The 20,876-nt window shown below is 35.8% G+C and overlaps 8 non-coding genes across 8 annotated transcripts; all 8 read left to right on the top strand.

Moving 5' to 3' along the window:
* Window positions 1-740: 740 nt before the first annotated feature.
* On the top strand, window positions 741-812 carry Trnae-uuc. The gene has a single exon. It is a non-coding gene; the product is annotated as a tRNA-Glu (tRNA).
* Window positions 813-957: 145 nt separating this feature from the next.
* Window positions 958-1,029, top strand: Trnae-cuc. The gene has a single exon. It is a non-coding gene; the product is annotated as a tRNA-Glu (tRNA).
* Window positions 1,030-1,676: 647 nt separating this feature from the next.
* On the top strand, window positions 1,677-1,748 carry Trnae-uuc. The gene has a single exon. It is a non-coding gene; the product is annotated as a tRNA-Glu (tRNA).
* A 279-nt stretch (window positions 1,749-2,027) lies between these two features.
* Trnae-cuc lies at window positions 2,028-2,099 on the top strand. Its single transcript has one exon. It is a non-coding gene; the product is annotated as a tRNA-Glu (tRNA).
* Window positions 2,100-2,979: 880 nt separating this feature from the next.
* Window positions 2,980-3,051, top strand: Trnae-uuc. The gene has a single exon. It is a non-coding gene; the product is annotated as a tRNA-Glu (tRNA).
* Window positions 3,052-8,459: 5,408 nt separating this feature from the next.
* Trnae-uuc lies at window positions 8,460-8,531 on the top strand. The gene has a single exon. It is a non-coding gene; the product is annotated as a tRNA-Glu (tRNA).
* Window positions 8,532-9,441: 910 nt separating this feature from the next.
* Trnae-cuc lies at window positions 9,442-9,513 on the top strand. Its single transcript has one exon. It is a non-coding gene; the product is annotated as a tRNA-Glu (tRNA).
* Window positions 9,514-10,011: 498 nt separating this feature from the next.
* Trnae-uuc lies at window positions 10,012-10,083 on the top strand. The gene has a single exon. It is a non-coding gene; the product is annotated as a tRNA-Glu (tRNA).
* Window positions 10,084-20,876: the final 10,793 nt, after the last annotated feature.

Below are 20,876 nucleotides of genomic sequence, written 5' to 3'. Positions count from 1 at the left end.
TTCATCAGGATACAAATACATACATATTTACTGCAGGCAATAGCAATAAATTTACATTTCAGCATTTAAAAATATATGTTGTAAATTTTACCTAAGGCTAATTTGACTAACAAATGGATTTGAGTAGGCTTTTCTTCCTTATACTAACAAACATACTGCATATTTTTATATAAAGTTAATACATAATTGCATATTTAGACATTTTCTCGTGGATAAATGCATTTAACGTTTTTCAGGTCGTAGGAATTAAATATATGTCGTGCAGTGGAAATTGTCTGAAAATAGAAAATTCCATATTTTGGAATGTGAATTCGATGAGGAGGAAACAATCTGATAAACATATTTCCTTTAATGAAAATTGTCCGAAAACACATGCGGAATCTTGAACATTTCGCCAATTTTCCTTGCACTTATGTTACTGTTCATAATTTCTCATCACAATAGGTTTCACTCTTAGTTAAATAAATTATATTTCATGCAGATAAAGTTTAATTTTCAACGTAATTGTAAAACCTATAAAATAATCTCGAGAAATGAAAATGTTTGCACTCTTTTGACTTGACATTTAGCTAGCTCTCATATTTTTCGGCCAGTGCATATAAAGTTTAAAGTTTGTAGTTTATAGGTAATAGTTTTTTTGTACAATTTTTCATTTATTCATTCAAATTAATTGATTTCCAAAAATTAGCTACCAAAAAATAGTAAAAATATCAATTAGAGAGGAGCGGAGTTTTAGTACATCCCATATGGTCTAGTGGCTAGGATACCTGGCTTTCACCCAGGAGGCTCGGGTTCGATTCCCGGTATGGGAAATCTTTTTGCATATATACTTGTACATTCTCTCTTTCCTTCATTCGTATATCTTTCCTGTTTTTTTAAATGACATAATTTAAATTAATACATAATTTATTCTACAATTTCACGTATTGATAAGTAGCTCGTAGGATAAAATGTATATCCCATATGGTCTAGTGGCTAGGATACCTGGCTCTCACCCAGGAGGCTCGGGTTCGATTCCCGGTATGGGAAATTTTTGGTTTTAATGAATTTATGTCTATTATTTTACAATATTATAAATTAATATGCCCGAAGTCAAAGTGGTAAGAGAATTCTCTAAGCTGCTTCAATCGTGTACATCTAAGCCGCATAAAAGGACTAAAAATAACCCGAACTACTTTGCCAAAACAATTAAAAATTGCACTGTGTTGAAATAAGTAACACAAAAGCTTGTGTATATATTTTTAAGTATCAACACGAAATTGTTGGTAGATAAATTAAGATAGTGACACTCACATTTAGAAAGCTTTATTACAGGGTGTGGATAATGAAATGCATGCCTTTATACTCGAAAATTTTAATGGAAAACGCATGCAACAGATAGCACTAATTCCCCAAATTCCAATCCTTAATCAAATACTAGAATACCTGTCTCGCATCCAGGGGGATAGCGTTCGATGCGTCCAAAATTGTTAGTTTTTATATTCTTATCAATCACGAAATCATTGATGTGATAAACAAACTGCAGTTGAGGTAATGAAACCAACATTTTAAAAAGCTTTGAGTGTTCTTAAAAGCTATATAAGATCAAATAACAATAAAAAGACATGGACACCTATGAGATTTTATAGACAAATATTTATCTGTGGCGATTAATTGTTCGGGATCTTAACATACAATCCCATATGGTCTAGTGGCTAGGATACCTGGCTTTCACCCAGGAGGCTCGGGTTCGATTCCCGGTATGGGAATGTTTTGCCACCAGTAAAAATTTCTTACAAAAATCTAGGAAGGAACTTACATTTTGATAGTTTCATCCATCGCATGGTATTCATCTCACAAAGGTGTCATTTCGTGTACCTACCCACTCTTTACTCTAACCACCAAATTGTTAGGAGATAATAAAACAATGGCACAACGAAAAAAAATATGAGAGAATGATTTGAATTTTAAATCTATGTCTACGTTACCATCTTTTCTGCCAAAGAAAATGGTGGGATTGAAATAATTCTTCAAAATCATGTATATGATCCCATATGGTCTAGTGGCTAGGATACCTGGCTCTCACCCAGGAGGCTCGGGTTCGATTCCCGGTATGGGAATATTTTGTCACGTAATGTAAAATTGTAAAGTTTGACATATAAAATAGAGAGGGATTCTCATCCCTATCTGGAAAGGGGTAATTTATTTTTTATGGTTTCACAACGGTTTTATGTCCTGAACCTTAGCCACGAAATTGTAGGTAGCTAATTAGCTGAACAAGTAAACTATTGACACACTGAAGAAAATTAGTAATATTGGTTGTCATTGAAAATGCCCTAAGTTCCATTTTTTCTGGCACAGAAAAAGGGTCATACTGCAATACATCTTCAGGTTGAAGTGTATGGCCCCATATGGTTTACTGGTTTTTTTTTGTGTCATGAAGAGTGAAGGCAGCCTGTGTTCAAGTGGAGTTTGACGCGTAGTTGCCGATAGATTACTGTACAAATAAATAGGCGGCTCATAACAGTTTTTTTTCGTAATTTTAATCAAACACCTTGAACTTGTTCTACTATCCCATTTTGCAACCGCGAAATTATATACGCAAAAATATGCTATATTGTAAAACAGCTGACATAAAGATCGTATCATAATAATTTGCCAGGATATCACCTTGGGGTTTATTTGTTTCAACCGTTTTAGAATAGAGCAGATCCTAGGAGTATCCAAAATGAAAATTAACAGGAAACGAAACATAACTAATTGTGGGGCGATAATCTTTTACAGTATCAATGCTGTAATCTAACTATTTGGGACGATCAGATTGCTTTTTATGCAAAATAAGTGATCAGATTTCTTCTGAATCGAAGATTTCTTAATGACTTTCGAAATTAGTGTCTGCACACACCTTTGGTATTCAAGATCATAAAATCAGATGGAGGAAGCAAAACTGCATAGGAGCAGATGTTCGGAGGCAGTAATTTACGAAATTGAAGTACATAATCCCATATGGTCTAGTGGCTAGGATACCTGGCTTTCACCCAGGAGGCTCGGGTTCGATTCCCGGTATGGGAATATTTTGTAATTTTCAGTTAGATTTCTACGTCTTCTTAATCTTTTACACATACGCCTACTGGTAAAAAATTGTGCCACATTAATAAACACTGAATGGCCAATTAATTATATATTGAAAATCCATTGAAACTTAAAAGTAAATTCAGTATGCATTTTTCAATGAGCTACGGAAAATTTCTTACAAAATCAGTAATCCATATAACTTTCCCTAATACCTGTTAACGATCTAGGTTGAATAATCTTAAATAATTTTATGCGTACAATATAACTGACTGTACACGTTTCTCCTATTTTTTCTTTAAACACGTTTATACAGGGTGACACTTTTAAAACTTTCAATGGGCGATATCGTTTTTTATATTAGAGGTATCACAAAATGGCCAAAACCGTTTCGGTAGAATCGAGGGGGAAGCAACATGGTCGTATAAAGAAGGAACCAACTTCAACCTCGTACCCCCCGCCACCACCATGCCTAAATTTGGAATTGTGACGTATCACTTGTGATACATCATTGGAAAGCTCTTAAAAAATGCTTTTCAGAAATAAGTACCAACACTGGTGCATTTAAACTGACTATTCACAATTTATGTAATAAAAATGAGTAATTTGAGTATTTGATGAATTTGTCAGTGTTTGAAATTAAAAAAAATTTCTTAGATCTAGTGATGCTTTGGAAAAACAATGACAGCAATTTTTAGTAAATAATAATTTTCTATTGCTTTATTTGTTGATCGGTTATTATTATTTTAGTCTCGTTTTTAGTATTTCTTGGCAAGAAAATTACAAATTTTGAATTTAACTAAAGATTTCATAATGGTGTACACGTTAGCCGAAAGAGTTGAAATTATTTTCATCTATGGTTCTAAAGCGCGATCTGCATTTAGAACAGCAGCTGTTTTTAATGCCCGACACCCAAAACGACGTGTCAGTCACACTTATGTTGCAATGTTAGTGACTAAATTTGAAGAAACTGGGTCAGTGGAAAATAAGAGACGGACCAAGAATAATGGATGAAGCTACTCAGATTGAAGTTTTAGGTCATTTTGGTGCAAACCCAACATCATCTATTCGAAAAGCAGCGACTATGACCGGACTTTCGCGAGAAACTGTACGACGAACTCTTAAGGTGCACAAATTTTACCCTTATAAGATGCAGATTGTACAGGAACTAACCGAAGACGACTCCGATCGAAGAATCCAATTTTGTGAAATAATGACCGAGAATATTCAAAATAATCCGGAACTGGTGAAAAACATTTGTTTTAGTGATGAATGTACATTCTTTTTAAATGGAAATGTGAACAAACATAACTGCCGGTATTGGGACGATAAAAATCCTCATCTTTTTCGCGAGGGGCATACTCAACGGCCCTAAAAAATTAACGTCTGGGCAGGTATCTTAGGTGATAGCATTATTGGTCCTCTGTTTATCGAAGGAAATTTAACTGGAGATACTTACCTAAACATGCTACAAAATACCGTCGAGCCTCTCATCACTCATGAAATAGAGAATCAAATAAATCCAATTGACGGAAACATGAATTTGATTGAAGATTTCATACATTTTCAACAAGATGGGGCTCCTCCTCATTACCCTACGGCTGTTCGTGAATTTTTAGATGAGAAATTTCCGGGACAGTGGATAGGACGAAGAGGTCCTATAGAATGGCCAGCACGATCTCCAGATCTGACACCATTGGATTTCTTTCTTTGGGGTCATTTAAAATCGGTTGTGTACAAAACTGAACCAGCTTCCATAAATGATCTTCGCTACCGGATAGTCAGGGAGTGCCGTTCGCTTTCCAGGGAAGTGTTTAAAAATGTTAGAAATGAATTTGAAAACCGTTTGTGGTATTGTTTAGAACAAAAGGTGAACATTTTGAACATTTTATTAAATAAAAGTTGTTTATTTGCGGAGTTCAAATTTTAGTGTAATAAATTGAGAATGGGCAGTTTAAATGCACCAGTGTATGGTATTTATGAAAAGCATTTTTTAAGAGCTTTCCAATGATGTATCACAAGTGATACGTCACAATTCAAAATTTAGGCATGGGGGTGGCGGGGGGTACGAGGTTGAAGTTGGTTCCTTCTTTATACGACCATTTTGCTTCCCCCTCGATTCTACCGAAACGGTTTTGGCCATTTTGTGATACTTCTAATATAAAAAACGATATCGCCCATTGAAAGTTTTAAAAGTGTCACCCTATAGACATTGGTAGTTAATAAACCCGTAAATTTGGCACTTTTGTAAAAATTGTGAATTAAGCTTTATGCTTAAAAAAACTGATTTGTTTCTAGTCCAAATTCCATAAATAAACAAAAGTTACATTGATTATACAGAACAATCAAGTGGTTAGGAAAATCGTATTAATTAAATTTTTTCTTCTAAACATTTATTTATGAGGGTAATAATTTTTTAAGACATTTATCCAAGTTACCCTGTTAATGAAAAATAAATATAACACTTTCTTCTCGTGGATGAACTGATGGAATCCAAAACATTTAGTAAAATAGGAGAATGCCTCTGGATCATGCATACGGCGGTTTTTAATTAATTTCCATTGGTGAGTAACTGTGAGGCAACAAGAGACGACTAATTTACAGAATGTAATTAAAAACCAGAGCCAGGCAATGAGACGACAACGAATGATTTAAAACAATTACATTAATGATAAACTTGGGAAGATGACTACCGCTCATTTTTATTACAATCGACAAAATTAAAATTGAAACTGTTTGGACGAATGTTTTCGAAACCTTGCCTCTTTTACAACTTAGAATTTCATCATCCGCGTAATTCGCCTGGAAAAATGACAAAAAATTTGACTCGAATAATTGCTCTCGTTACATCCATAATAATGCTTGGTATTTTTTTTGTTTTCTAATAAAATATTTCGTTCTATTTTGATTTTGATTCAAATAAACTTTCAAACTCTTCAAGCTCCATTTCGAACTCCTCGCAATCGTATACTAAATGCTCGCTTCTTCTATACCACTACCACTTTCACAATTTGGATTATCACTTTTAGCAATTTTTTAAAAATAATTAGCTAGTCACAAAATTTAATTCAAACAGATTAAATACCCTAACTACCCTCCTGCTTCTATGATAACGGCCGGGCACATCAGACGTAACTCTTTCAAAATATCATCTTCAGGAAATGAATATTGTAACAATTGTGGAAGCTGAGAACCAATGACCGCGTGTCAATTGCCAATAAATCGAAACTCCATTTCTCTTTAAATAAGAAGTGAAATTAGTCTACTCGAGCAAGTGTAAAATTCGATTTGCCCTCAATAATGTCGCACGTGAAGTGAGGTAGTTTCGAAATAAATTATTAAAGTAGGGGTTTTACTAAAACTAATCACTATCACCCTATCGGTTGAAAACCATTAGCTTCTAGACGAGAAAAGATTAATACCGACACATTACCGTAGAGGGAAGAATTAATTAAACCTAACCGGTAATTATCTGCGAGTTGAAATCTTTTAAGTTGACAGAAATCGAGGTACTAAAAAACGACGAGCGTTTTTAATAAACGTTCTTTTTACGGGAAATAACTCTCCTCGCTGTACTGCAGGTCTTTTGCTTTATCGTTTATTTTCGTGTTAATTGCAAGTTCTTGTTTAATGCACCGCGCAGAAAGAACGTAATTAAAACGTTTGCGAATGGTATTTTAATGAAGTAGCAAATTCAGTACACTTGACAAATAGTTGTCTATTGCTGCCATTCGGCGAGAACTTTCATGTTTGAGTTATAAACTTTCGGGCTGAATTGAAAACGTGTTCGTAATTTTGGTTCACAACTTTAATTAGCATGATCCTTTTGAAATGGTATACTTATGTACAAATTTTCCAAGCGTCCCTTCACTTAGAACAATAATATACAGTTTCGGATAAATCTGCTATTTAAACTAAACCCCTGCATCACGAATCGCTTCAAAACCTAAGAAAACGCACCCTTCATTGTGCTTTTGCCATATTTTTTGTAAATAGCAAGTCGCTTAACTTCATAAACCGTATAGAAATTGACAGGGAAGAAGACGATATCCTTTTTATTAGGGGAATTTTTCGAAAGTAAAAACAATTACCTTGATGGTTTTGTCCGTCTGTCCGTCTTCAAGGATCGATGCTATAAAGTCGGATTAAAAGTCTGGTATCCGAATGTGAGGTGAGGGCTTAAAAGTTCCCCTACTGAAAATCGTATGCGATAAAATTTCAAGAACATAAATACAGTACATGTCATTTTCCTTACTGCCAATACAAATATTATACATATATAGCTTTAATCTTGTCGTAGATTTTCATCAAGAAACCACAATGTCCTCATTATTGACTTACAAGAATACTTCACGTTGACATTATAACAGATAATGAAAACATTTAATTACAGAATACATGCATCAGAACAGTTCAATTTGCGCGATAGGAAGTTTCGATGTGTGAAATGAAAATATACCTACCATCAGTTAGCAAACGTCACCGACACCGATGATGTGATTTATTACAGGAAATTAAACCACCTTTCCCCTAATTTTAACGGTACTAGTTGTATCATCAGTTGCCATCCCCAGCAAGGGTTGTCAGATATACTGGCGCTCAATCATAACCTGTCGCGATTAACTCCGCAACCGATATACGTTACGCGAAGGTGGCCATACATGTTGCAATTTCCAATTGATGCATGGGGTTAAATTTGATAAAGCCACCTATACTTCCAATTAACACCTTTAAACTGGGAATAGCTTTATTACATTGTGAATTTGCCACTTGCAGTTTTTCATGACAAATAACTATAAGACAGTAGCATTGTTAAATGAAGTTCCATCGATCACCATCAACATCAAACGGCAAATCCGAATACAACGCCGCGCTTAGTTCTAAGCTTTATCATCCAATCTAGAATACAAGCTTGAAGGTTGGATAAATATATAAATTCCCTCGGCATTTGCGTCAATATGACGTTTAAGAGATAGGATGGTTTGTCTCCAGCACTCGGTGTATACCGGTACGTATTGATTTAACAAGTCACTTAATCAAAATCTGCCTTTCTCGGCTCGCAACTTTACCAACTTTGTAATTGCCTGCTGAGTCTGTATTACTTGAATCTAATTATCTTGTAATCTTACATGAGTTATTATGTTGCAGTGCAATAGTTCACCTCCACAGATCTGGAGCTTGAACTACTCGAATCCTTCTTATCCTTCAAAATGCTAATTAGAAAAGAAAAATTAAGTGGCGAGGTTCAACTTTAATTATTTATTGACTGGAATGATATCAACGCGTAAAAGAGTGACATCGTTACAACACTTTGGTGATAAGATCACGATATAGTTAAAGGTCATGTGAGAGCAAGGTTAGAGCCAAATTTAGCGGAATGAAGTAATGACGAAAAACTGCAAATATACTCCCATATGGTCTAGTGGCTAGGATACCTGGCTTTCACCCAGGAGGCTCGGGTTCGATTCCCGGTATGGGAAAATCTTTTGCGCTTTGCAACTTCTACATTCGCAAAAATGCTAAATTGTGAGTGCGGACATTACATTTTTGTTGAATTGAATTGTAAAAGGCTCTAAACTTCCCCCATACTCGTTTAATGTTTAAAAAATTTGAAAGGGTTGCTGCAGGTTCCGACAGTAGGTACATCATCATCAGGCAGCTAAAGTAAATTGTTTTAAATTCCCTGGAAATTTCTTGACAAGTGATCGTTTCCGCTCAGAAAATCTCTCAAAACATCGTTTCAGCTTACTCAAAATTTCCTCAAATGAATGGATTCGAAAGCTATTTCCACAAAGGATATCGGATCAGTAACTTGACGCTAATTGGAAAAGATTCATTTATGTATATTATTTAAAGCGAGCGTAGGAAGATTATCCCCTAAGAAAACTCTCTCTACGGTAAATTCTCCCGCAAAAGACCAGAACATTCGCCCTGGAAAACTTGCCCTCTACAGAAAATGGATTTTTATTGATCAGGCCTATGATATTCTCCACGGAATACTCGTTCTGGCAATTCTCGTTGGAAAACTCGGTAAATTTCACCCTCGAAGGTTGAACCTGAATATTCGCCACGTCAAGGATCGTCCTAGTTTAGTATATTCATCCACGTTAAACACAAGCCAAAGAAGTGTTCTGCATTTAGAGAAAGCGACCTAAGAGGATTTTTTATTTCACCCAGATCATGACAGTTTCAAAAGTTATACTTGAAGTATCGTTACTTAGCAACTTTAAAGCACGTGTGTTTTAAAGGCCCTTTTTCGCACGCATTTGAGTGTTTAAAACGGAGATTGTGATTCAGGTATAATAAAAAAAAAATTATTCATGGATACACCACCTTTCCCCTAGGAATGGAATAATGTGCTGAAAATATTTTAATATTCCTGTATTCACATCCCATATGGTCTAGTGGCTAGGATACCTGGCTCTCACCCAGGAGGCTCGGGTTCGATTCCCGGTATGGGAATGTTTTGTTGTTTTTATAAAACCAAAAAATACATGCCCTTTTTACTGTACAATACAATGAAATACTATTATTAGCTGTATTCCTACCCCTAATAAATAATAGAGGATTACATTTTTTTGGTTACATAGAGTTTGCTACACAATTAACAGTTTAGACGTACTTACTGATAACAGAACTAATCAAAAATTAATAATAATGTATAATTTATTATTCAAATATGGTGTAGCGTGCATGGAGTAGCTGAATTATAAAAAATTTAGTTTCAATTTCATTTTACATGAATTACATCCCTTATTTTGTCTCTGTAAAAGTAAACTATCTCTACTCTACAGTAATTTTTGTATATAATTTCCACTGACTTGCTAATTAGATAGTAATTACATTCGCAGTTAAAGCGTTGTTCCCTAATAGATGAAACAGAGTTCCTTTCTTTTCACTCGACCAGTGTGTACTAAAGTGGTTACATCGGTAGAGATAAGGGATAAGAACTACCACAAATCCCATATGGTCTAGTGGCTAGGATACCTGGCTTTCACCCAGGAGGCTCGGGTTCGATTCCCGGTATGGGAAATTTGTTTTGGCGTTTTCCACTGAAAATGTGTTATTTTAGAAAGATATACAAATAATCGAATCGGTTATTTACAGTGCCAATCATTTAATTGGAAACAATATGATGTGCTTTGGAAGGGTTGGTTTTTGCAGGACCCCTTTTCAAACTAACAAGAAAAACCAATTTCGAAAGAAAATTCAAAGGGCTGTAACTTTTGATCTAGTAGCCCAATCTTGGAACTGTTTGAAATTATGGAATCTACCGGCCATATTCTATAAGAAAATGTTTTTTCCGGTCGATCTGAGACAATTTTTTTTTGGGGGCCTCAAAAAAGGCAGTGTATAACTTTCCTTTTTTACCAAAAATCGACTACACCAAAATTTCTCGGGAAAACACTTTTTCTTATTAATTTTGGTGCGTAGAATCCAAAACAATTCGTACTTTTTCGATTAGACTTCTCAATCAAAAGTTATAGACTAGAAACCAATTTCGAAAGAAAATTCAAAGGCTGTAACTTTTGAACTAGTAGCCCAATCTTCGAACTGTTCGAAATTATGGATTCTACAGGGCACATTCTATAAGAAATTTTTTTTTTCCCGATCGATTTGAGACAATTTTTTTTTCGCGGCTCAAAAAAAGGCAGTGTATAACCTTCCTTTTTTCCAAAAATCGACTACACCAAAATTTCTCGGGAAAACACTTTTTCTAATTAATTTTGGGGCGTAGAATCCAAAACAATTCGTACTTTTTCGATTAGACTTCTCAATCAAAAGTTATAGACTAGAAACCAATTTCGAAAGAAAATTCAAAGGGCTGTAACTTTTGAACTAGTAGCCCAATCTTCGAACTGTTTGAAATTATGGATTCTACAGGGCACATTCTATAAGAAAATTTTTTCCCGGTCGATTTGAGACAATTTTTTTTTCGCGGCTCAAAAAAAGGCAGTGTATAACCTTCCTTTTTTCCAAAAATCGATTACACCCAAATTTCTCGGGAAAACACTTTTTCTAATTAATTTTGGGGCGTAGAATCCAAAACAATTCGTACTTTTTCGATTAGACTTCGCAATAAAAAAAAATCGATTGAACCTGATAAAGTCGCTAACGTAAATGAATCTACTTCTAAAAGCAATCACGTTACTGACAAAATATTTTTTGTGCGAATGCCTTTCTTTTCCAACCGTTTTAGAAAATTTTGAGGAAGCCGAGAACGATGGTCTGAGAGATTTCCTGACCGGACACTGATTTTGCATCCTTTTGGTCTTTTCGTGATTCCAAAATGGAACAAAAACGACTTGAAAGTTGAAATTCGAGAAAGTGATCTCTATTGGACAAATGAGCATAACGAGTGGAAAATAACAAACAAGGGCAAGAGTTACGGCTTAACTATCCAAAAATAGTTATTTACCTAACAAGTTCGGTAAGTTAATTTTCCCGCATGAGCACTTTGTTTGCAGCACGACCGTAGGGAGTGCTGCATTTAGTGCGAATGCGGGAAAATTCTTTCCGAAAGAGTTAGGTACAATATTTTTTGTAACGAATTGCGTAAAAAAGGTCAAAATTAATAAAGTTTTGTAAATTAGCTTTTTTTTAATCATGAGTTGGTAACACAATCATATGTTTGGTTGGTAACATAATTTTGTAACTACCCACTTTTAATAATGCACTGGTCACATTTAAAACTTCCACATCTTTGGTTAATACATATTTTGCCTTTGCAATGAGTGCTACTACTGGTCACGGCATTGCATCGTTTGCACTGAATATCTTGAGTTGCGTAAATACACTCGTTACATTTAAAATCCTTGGAAGCTTTGTGTGTGTTAATATGTGCTTTCTTAAACTGCATATGCGAATAGTTGCAGAATATCACTGGTCACATTTTAAGACGTTTTAACAATAAATTTTACTTTTTCTTGAGTTCCAATTCTGAAAAATAATTTGATTGCGTTATAAGTTCTTGTTTATATATTTACGTAAAACTTAGTGTACGTCTGTTTCCGATTAATCGCACTAAATACCCTCAACCAACGGTTTAATTGATTTTACAGCAGATGACAGTTAACCATGACATGACGTTCGTTGACTTCAATAAGTACTACCAACCGAAGAACGCGCATAACCCCTTCTCTCCAGCGGAAACTAAAAAACACCGCGATGCGGGAAAGTCGTTTTCCCGTGCATCGAGGATGCTTGGAAACATTATCTTTCCATTCAATGAGTACAAAAAGAATTTTACAGGGTATCTAAACTTAATTAAATCAAACATTACTCGAAAATTATATAATAAAAATTCATTTATCTGAAGCTATTAATAAAATAGTTTGTTTATCATGAAAAATACGCTACGGAATAAATTTAAATGATCCATTTGATCAAGACTTTGAGAATTATTCGGTAAACACGATCTTTCGCATACCCCCACAAAGAGAAATCCAGACGCCTCAAATCGCAGGATCTTGGAGGCCAATTTACATTATCCAATCTCGAAATTACTAGTCCTGGAAATTTCTCTTGCAATAAAGCCGGTGTTGTGTCAATTCAATTTCCTTCCAAAAATAATTGGTTAGCATATGGCCATAACGCTCCGAATTGACTGTAAGTGCTCGTCCTTGGTTATTCTCAAAAGAATATGGACCAATATGGTACCGCCAGACCATAATGCATACCATTACCATATAATCAATTTTTCCGGAACACCTCTCTAATTACTTGTGAATTTCGAGTATGCACCGAAATGTTGCTTATTTATAAATTCTATGTTAATATTTTTGTAAAATAAGATAAATAAAAAAAGATAAATAAAATCATTGAATTTTTTTTTATTTCCATGTGAAACATCAACTGTTTGGTTTTTTTTAATGGATATATTTCTTTCATTCATTTCCTGTTCTTTAAATTAAACAAACTGTTTGCTTAGTTAACTAGGGTTCTGAATAAAATGATATAGAAATTATAGACAGTAGCTTTCTTAGAGGTCTTTCACGTTGGATACCAATTCCCAGTCGTTGAAGAAGATAGGTACTGGATTTTTGCCCCCCATCATCAATCATATGCGTTCTTCAATCTTTCTGATTAAATGCAATGCTTCCATACCCCAAACTCCAATAGTTTCAACAGCGATTACTTCTCCCTTCAGAAACTCGAGCTGCCATGTTCGATTCCTCTTTCTCAGCAGTAAATCCAAGGTGGAGGACAGATAAGAAGCTGCGACAGTATCCAGACATTTTCCACGAGCCCGAGGAATCAGAGTCGATCTATCTGGGGGTTTACCATCGGTTATCGAACGCCCAATTCGTAGGAAAAATGCGGAGTGGGATGATATTTTATACAGCCTCGAAGACATGTTAATAAACTGAGAGATTTTATCTTTAAGTACTTTCTTGGTTGATTTAGTTGTAATTGGGGCCCCAAAAAGCAGTGGCTTTTCAGGCGATGATGTTATTGAACCAAAAGCTCAACCGAAATCGATCGCTTCCAATGAGACTAAAAACAAGTCCCGTGCAAATTCAGGATTGATGACAATCAGTGTGTATTACCTAAATGTTAGCAGGAATAGGAATAAAACAAAATTTTTGTATTTTATGTTAATCGTTTTTGTAAATCCGCTCTAATTTCTCATTGCTATTATTTTTTTAACGAAAGTTGATGTAGAAGTAACTTAAAAAAAGAGTAGTTATATGGACAATAAATTTAGACAGCAAACGTAAAGTGCATATTTTTTCATGAATAAGGTAAGTTATTAGGTAGTGTTCGAATTTATAAATTGCTGGAGTTACGAATTTCTAAAATTCAATACGTCTGGGGGCAGGAGTTGACACATTTCCCATCATAATTTTCACATACTGAGTGGTTCTACAAGCAACAGCACCTTGACCAGTAGCAACTCTATTAGCAAACGAACAACTGATTGACGTTGAGTACCACATATTTAGCATAGTGTAAATAACTCCACATCTAGAACGGTTACCAGGCTGTCGAACAAAAATGCGCTAACCTTAGTCGAGCTTTTTGTATAAATACTACTTACGTAGTTATAAGTTAAGTATCAACTTGAAAAATCGCTACTTGAAATCTAAAGAGTCGCATCAGAACGTGATTTTTTGAATATTTTTAATCGAGCTATCTGCGAACTGTAATGATTAAGTATGAATATGTCATTGCGGAACGTGGAGTGCACTTGAATTAAGACCCCAAACCCGAATGCAGTAATCATCGTCGTACAAGAATGTTAAACAACTCAAATAGAATAGGGCAGTTACGTGTAGTTCATTATAAGTCAAGTAGAATGTCTTAATTCTTGAAACAAAATATGATACCTTGTCATCCATAGCCATATAAGGAAAGCAGTAATTCAAATTACAGTCAACGAACGCCCACAAACACCCCGTGTTTCCACCCGAACACGCCGAAGACAACCTCATCTTTGATTCGAAGTGCTTTTAGACGCCGCTGACTTTTTTTACACATCGGCGAATGAGTGATCTGAATTATAATTAGATTGCAAGCAACAAACTTTGACAATTAGTTTGAGGGGTGGCTGACGCAGCTGGTCCGCGTGTGAGAAGAGGTGGTTGACGGCATTCAGATGCAGATTTCGTATTTTTGTGCGCCGCCACGGTCTTCAGTTACAATGATTGCCGCGTGTCAGCTCGCAACGGTCGAAATATAACGTTGTTGCTTTTTTAAAGGTGGCACCCTACCGGCGTAAAATAATTGCTAAAATAGAAATCGAGGGGAATTGATTGCGAACCAGCACTTTTTACTTAATCCTGTTGCTTGCTTTACGGAAATCTTAATTAGCGGGGAACCGCTTTCTGTTCGTCATTTTAAAAGGAAAATACTATGAAGAAATATCCCCACATAATTCTATTTATTGACATAAAATGCTTTGTTCATGACCCAATCAAATTCGGTTTTTACCAAGGGAGTGTGGGGAGAGTTTATTTCTTCCACTTCGTATGTTTTATGGGGCAACGAATCTTTGTACTGAAATTGCCATTGCTAAAGTTTCACACTGATTACGGAGCGAGATATTCTGCTTTGGAAGTTAGTCCAGGCAATACAGAACATATGAGGACCTCAAGCTGGCAAAATTAATGGTAGTTCTGCAAATATGCTTACTTTATGTTTTTTGGGTTGCTGAATACAAATTTTAACTTTCCACCAACAATTCCCTCCGCAACCCCCCTCAAATCTTAAATATAAGAAAAAAAATTGGTTTTTTAAGAAATCTTTTTTTGTTGCACAATATAAATACCTACAAATTGGAAATGTAGATAAAGTATGCAACCAAAAACATCGTAAAACATTTTGACATACTACGCACGTAGGGGGCGCTGGTGAATATAGAAGCGAGGGGCTCTGGGGAGTTGAGAATATCCTTCTTCGGCACTGGGGACATTCCGTACCCCCCGTTGATGGGTTGTGGTTCAAAACGTTGATGTTGGTAAGGGTACCACACATTTTGGTAAAGAATACAAAGAGCCTGGTCTATTACAATATCGTCCGGGGTGGGGGTGGGGGGGGTAGTCCATACCCCCGATTCTGCTTCAAAACGTTCTGTCCTTAAGTTGCTATAAATATGACACGGCACATTGCACTGGGTAGAATTCTGGACTAACAAGACTGTTGTAACAGGGGAAACAGGGGAAGGGATGGACCAAGAAATTGAAAATGAAAGGTAGCGATTAATAGGCCAGGTCACGAACGTGACGAAAACCACGCAGTTACTATCTGATGTCCCGATGTTGTCATTTCACTCAACGAAACCAAGTGTATTCTATGTAAAACAATCCGCTGAATCCGAGAATCATAGTCCCCCTAGCCGGAAACTCCCGGAACATATAGTTATAAACAAAAAACGAAGAAAAAATGGCAAAACGTCGTTTCATTTCGCATTTCACTTCAATTATCTCGTTCGTTAACTATTGCTCTGAGCGAAGAAATGAATAGAAATCAAGTTTAGAATCGAATTTTCTATAGGACGCAGTTGCTATGGAAGGTTTATTTTCAAATGTTATTGTTTTTATGGAGAAATATAAAAAAAAGAGTCCCGAAAATTAACAATTTGTTATTACTAAGAAAAATTCATCCGATCTTTTTGAAAATCGGTATTTGGTCACTTCTTTTGATAACAAAACAATACGACAATCTCAATCACCGCAATTGACCAATTAAATAAACAAATTTACAAAACGATGCTTGGTCTTTCAAACTGGATGACTCCCAGAGCGTTCTCAATTTTTTTACAGATGATGGAACGCTAAGATAACCAATTCCAAAGATTGTCTCGATGATTCTTGCAAATCGACGGACTGTGGAATTTGTTTAGTTAACTAACAAATGGAATAGCTTCCGAAATATAACAAGAACGGTAACATCCGCCTTCGTTCTTTATCGCCGATAACTAATCTTTAATGGTGCCTCGATGTCTATTGGGATTTTTGAAAAATTCGCTACAATATTCTAAGTTTTGACATTTTTGTAGCTTCTGAAATTTTAATGATTTTATAGTTCTTGGAGGTTCCTTAAGATTGTGAAGATTCCTTGAAACAAACCACAATCCTGTTCGGGGTTTATGTTTTCTGTTTTGCGAAACGAACCTTGAATTTTAGAGTGTATGCGTTTAGGTAGGGCAAGCAAAATTTGTTATGCCGTTTTTTTGTATAATATTAATAATTATTACCAAACTACTCCTAAAAGAAGCACAATACACAATTTGACTACCTCTATTATATACAGTTTAAAGCATTTTTGCTAGTGTTCAATTTATCATCTTTGTCTGAAATATCGGAAGGGTTCGGGGATATCAAAGAAAGTACCTATACAACTACTCCTTTGAATATTAGTACCAGTTTATGTGTCTTTTTTTTACCGTACTGGTTCTCAACTATTAGGTAAAAATATGATCCATTATGCCAAAGAATAGCCAATTTAAGTTTTTCAAATTGAATGTATTGAGTAGGAGCATCAGGGTCTATTATTATTTTCCCAATGCAATGTGAAGTTATCTTCGCCAAATTTGTTTTTTTATATTTCAGTTTCGTTCCATGCTAACGGTTTTTATTTCCGAATCCACAACAGTATTTTTCACCAATCAGTTATAATGAATGTACGGTTGAAAAAGGTTCGTTAATAAATAAGCAGTGAGCCAGTTATCATTAATCATGAATAAGAACAATTATTGGATTTCTGAATGACTTTGTCCGATTTAATATACCACAATAATTGATTGTGATTTGCGAGTCACTTTTGTACTCCCGTCACTTTTTTGTTTAACCCTGACAAACGTTGAATGGAAACTAAAACGATTAACGTGTTCATAAACGATGAATTTACATTTGGCCGTCAATCATGGTGCGAGTAATCTCCATTGTCCGCGTGTTAACGTTTAAATCTTATTGTCAATGCTCTTTGCCGGTGGTTCTTAGGTGGTAAGGAAATTAATTTTGCGTACCCTAAAACGTAGCAAGGGCCCTCAATTCGAAACACATAATCGGAAAGTATGGTAACTGACGTATTTCTAATTAAAATGTGGGTATAAAACTCAGACTCCATTCGGCGAGGTTGCTATTCTCTTTGGTAATATAACATTCCGGTTTGATATAAAAGTCTGTCAATTGCAGCTTTCGATAGGGAAGGGTTGTACGATACATATTTCATGTAAGGGTTGACACGCCTGACGTTTGAGTTTCTGCAGGATGACGTCCGTGAGAACCTCTCTCGATGTTATTTTTTAATTAGGCAATTCAAATCTGAATTGTTAACAATACCTTCCAAGCCAACGAAAGGTTGCACTAATGCGCGAATAATAAGGCAAAGGCAATGTTTGAGACGAAGAAAGAATAACGCCCGCCCGGGAAATTCTCATTACTGACTTTTCACTCGGAAAGTGTTTCCCCCATTTCGTGATGCGTGAAATTTCGTGCAGTGGTTTTAGCTGCGGAATGTCTGAAACAGAATTCTTTGATTCAGTGAACTTTATCTCGAAGGCTGTTTATTTAGAATAGGCAAACAATTGATTTCGCCGTTTTCGCGATAAATCCTTAATTAATTAAGTTCGTTATTAATTGCGCGATTGAGTCTTTCAAGAGCAATTCTTTAATTATTATAAACGCAAAAAGAGACAAAGCCGTTAATTTATGTTCTCCAGTTGTTTTAGTTTAAGTTATCCGACACCAGATTAAAAGCCGCGCACTTGCAGATGCATTTGTATCTGTCTTAAGGCACACGATTTATTACGGCAACTAACAAGCGCGGTTTGCATTTCGAGAAGTTCTTCATATTTTTTTTTTCATATTTATTTGATCTATATCTTCCTGTCAGTTCTAAATTAAGGTCGTTTGTTGTAATGACGTATTTTTATTTTTTAGTTTTGCATCCCTTCCCTGCTCCTTTTTAACCAGGTGAAATTTTTGAAAATAAGGTTTAATTCAATTCGTGATCTTGTAAATTCTTATTTGATGTTATGTATTTATATATAACTTTAATAATTATGGATGTAGTTAATAATGTGCATTATGTGTACTATGTGCAGTCTATCCTAAGTGACCCTAAGTGATCCCTTACAATTGCATCAAGATCAAGACACTGTTGGATCGTTGGGCCACATTTGCAAAAAGTGAATTTTTCTGAGAGGGTGGGCGAGCCACAAATCCTGATAAGACAAGATAATATCTATCTCATTATTTCAAGAGAATGTATACAGGGTGGCCATTTGAAAACGAAACAGAGTCTATTTTGGGGACCTCAAAACATTTACGAAAAAATCCTCGGACCTGTCAATTTTTGATTCAAGGGGGAACCATTTTTTTGCTAGTTTCGCCCCCCTGATGGCAAAGCTATAGCGTGGGTGGCAAGCGCCCCCAAAATTTTAAATCGAATGGGGGGTCGAGTGATATCTTATTTGGAAGGTATTTTTATGTGGATTATAACCCTTAAGTTTTAAATCAAGTAAATGTTGAAAATGTTGGCCTTCGACTTCCATAGAATAATACAGGTTTTGTTCAAATATTTCCCGTACATTTTGAAAAACTTCTGGGGTGATTTGACGACATTCGTAAATTATTTTTTGTCGCAAGTTGTCTAACGATGCGATGTTGGCTCACTAGCATAAATTTTAGTTTTTAAATGGCCACATAAGAAAAATCTAACGCACTTAAATCTGGGGAACGAGAAGGTCATTCAAAATAGCACCTTTTCTTCCAATCCATTGTCCTGGAAACGTTTGGTCCAAATATTGACGAACCCTTGCAGCATAGTGGGGTGGCGCACCATCTTGCTGAAATACTAGACTATTTCCAAGTACTCGTTGTTATTTTCTAGTATCTCCACTAATTCTGGATGAATCGTCTTTTGTAATAACTCCAGGTACATCTCTCCTGTTAAAATTCCAGGTAAAAAGAAGGGGCCTACGATATGGTCACCAAAAATGGCAGCCCAAACATACGATGGACCTGTCGATTCTGGTGTTGTCGGTTAAAGAGCTGGGCAGTTCTATTAGCATTTTCATTGTTTGCAAGAAAAGAGAAATTATTTCAGTGAATAAACCATTATCACTGTTCAATGTACCGATTTTGCAACTAAATATCTTTAAAGCGCTATTTGTCACTACTATGATCTGACAATCACTATTAAACTTCAAAATGCTGCTATAGTAATGCTCTCAACAATAACCAAGATTTGCGTTGCAGAAAAGGCATATGTACTTACGAGTATTAAAAAGAAAAAAAAACAACAATTCAGAATGTAGGAGAACAACTTTTTTTGTATTTACTGTTGTTTTTATTTTTGTTATTTAACTAATTCATTTACAAGAATTTTTTTCATAAGAAAATGTTGACATATTTTTATAACTTTTATTAGCCCCTGTATCGACTAGGCAAATTAGTAGCGATTTAAAACTTAAGGGTTATAATCGACATAGAAATACCTTCAAAATCAGGTATCACTCGACCACCCATTCGATTTAAAATTTTGGGGGTGCTTGTCACCCCCACCAGGGCTTTGCCCTCCGGGGGGCGAAACTAGCGAAAAAATGGTTCCCCCTTGAATAAAAAATTGACGGGTCCGAGTATTTTTTCGTAGATTTTTGAGGTCCCCAAAATAGGCTCTGTTTCGTTTTCAAATGGCCACCCTGTATATTAAACCTCCAATAAAGAACGCTCCGTTAGTGAAAAGGTGTAAGTATGGATGGATGGATGGAGAGTTGACTCGGGACGTTGCAAAGAGCAAGCTTTGGCCTTTGGGACGTCTCAATCTTCTGGAAAAAAGATTCGAAGAAAACCAGGTGTTTGCTAAGCGCTAGCGAGACAAGATGGCTCACAATGAACAAATGGGGTATGTTCATAGAGTTGATATGGATAAACTCAAGTTGATTCGGGCAAGGTATGGTATTTACCCCACTTTGTAGACTTCAATCCCAAAAAGCGAAATAAAATCAGAATGGTTTTAGATGCGGATTTGCTGGAATCCATTTCATGGATTTAGATTCGATTTAGGGCAAGAAAAGTTGCTTCCACGGCTGATATCAAAAAGATGTTCCACCAGGTCCTCATTCGACACAAAGACAGAGATGCGAAAAGGTTCCTTTAGAGGAAAGACAAATCGCAGCCTGTTGAGGAGTGGCAGACCTACTATACATTTACAAATATCCATGTCCGAACCCGGATTTGAACCAGGGACCCTTAGTACCGCCTTCCAGCTTCAACTGAACTGCGCGACATGGGCGGTCCGGACTCTCAGTCCAGAGTTGGAACCTCAGGAGTTGGGAAGGACTGAGCGTTGGCTGGTAAGGAATGTTTAAATGGAGT

The sequence above is a fragment of the Photinus pyralis genome, unplaced genomic scaffold (genome assembly GCF_008802855.1).
Source record: "Photinus pyralis isolate 1611_PpyrPB1 unplaced genomic scaffold, Ppyr1.3 Ppyr1.4_LG6, whole genome shotgun sequence".
In the NCBI taxonomy this organism is placed as follows: domain Eukaryota; kingdom Metazoa; phylum Arthropoda; class Insecta; order Coleoptera; family Lampyridae; genus Photinus; species Photinus pyralis.
This window is presented reverse-complemented; position numbering and strand designations above follow the sequence as displayed.